Source organism: Panthera uncia (genome assembly GCF_023721935.1).
Source record: "Panthera uncia isolate 11264 chromosome B2 unlocalized genomic scaffold, Puncia_PCG_1.0 HiC_scaffold_24, whole genome shotgun sequence".
Lineage (NCBI taxonomy): Eukaryota > Metazoa > Chordata > Mammalia > Carnivora > Felidae > Panthera > Panthera uncia.
The window spans coordinates 36,365,501-36,366,949 of NW_026057580.1; positions in this window are offsets into that span (position 1 = coordinate 36,365,501).

Consider the following 1,449-nt stretch of genomic DNA (forward strand, 5'->3'; position numbering starts at 1 on the left):
CGCAGGAAACAGGGAGGGGAGCACGCACCCTGGGTGAACGCTGGGAGTTCCCTGGGAGCTACGCCCCGCCCACGGTGGTGCGAAAGATGCTAACTTTCTCACCCGGCAGTACAAGCGACGTGGCTGGGCGGGAAAGCACGCTAAAGCGGAGGGAAGCAGAAAACACTTTCCGGAGCTTTGAAACAAAGTTTGACGGATTTGCTCGCTTCCTGCCTCAAAGGATTTTGGAGAACTACAGACCTTCTTGCACATTGAAGTTGGCAGAGAAACTTTTTATTTTTCTTATTTTTTTATTAATAAAATTTTTAAAATTTATTTTTGAGAGAGATGGAGAACCAGCAGGGGAGGGGCAGAGAGAAGGGGAGGGATCTGAATTCACAAACGGTGATATCATGACCTGCGCCAAAGTCAGCCGTTTAACCGGCTGAGCCACCTAGGCCCCCCGACTGAGAAACTTTTTAAATGTAAGTTTAAGTGAGGGTTCTTTTTTAGTAACGAGAAATAGGAAATGTTCAACTTTTACAAGGTGGGAATGAACTGAGAACTGCAATTGGAATAAATATTTCATTTTATTTGACTTTTTGAAAGCTCACAGTCTTAAATTGTGTAGTTCTTATCCGTGAATTTTACCCATTGGTTCTCAAATCCCAAAATTGGCACTTGCGCCTGGATGGCACAGTCCGTTAAGCATCTGAGTCTTGATGGATACAGTATTCCACTCAGATCATGATCTCAGAGTTTGTGAGATCCAGCCCTGCAGTGGGCTCTGAGCCTCCTTGGAATTCTCTCCCTCTCTCTTTGCCCCTTCTCTGCTATTTCTCTCTCAATAAATAGACTTTCTTTCTTTCTTTCTTTCTTTCTTTCTTTCTTTCTTTCTTTCTTCCTTCCTTCCTTTCTCTCTCTCTCTCTCTCTCTCTCTCTCTCTCTCTTTCTTTCTTTTTAATGGCACTTAGGGGTGACTAGGTGGCTGAGTTGGTTAAGCCTCTGACTTCTGTTCAGGTCAGGATCTCATGGTTCATGAGTTCAAGCCTCACTTCAGGCTGTGCACTAACAGCTCAGGACTGGATGCTGCTTCTGATTCTGTGTCTCCCTCTCTCTCTGTCCCTCCTCCACTGGTTTTCTCTGTCTTTCTCTCTTTCTAAAATAAATAAATTAACATTTTAAAAAAATGACACTTACATTTTAAATTATCCATGCTGCTTTGGCCATTGCGATTCCAGAGTTCTCCATACAGGCTTTCAAATACCTATTTTTCTAAAGCCAAGCCCTTTGCATAAATAAATATTAGACAGGAACCCCCTGGGTTTAGAGTGCTTTGATTGATTTTTTTAAAAACCATCCTAACTATTTTTAGGTGTACAATGCAGTGACATTAAACACATTAACATTGTTGTGCAATCATCACCACCATCCATTTCCCCAACTCTTCATCTTATAAAATTGAAACTC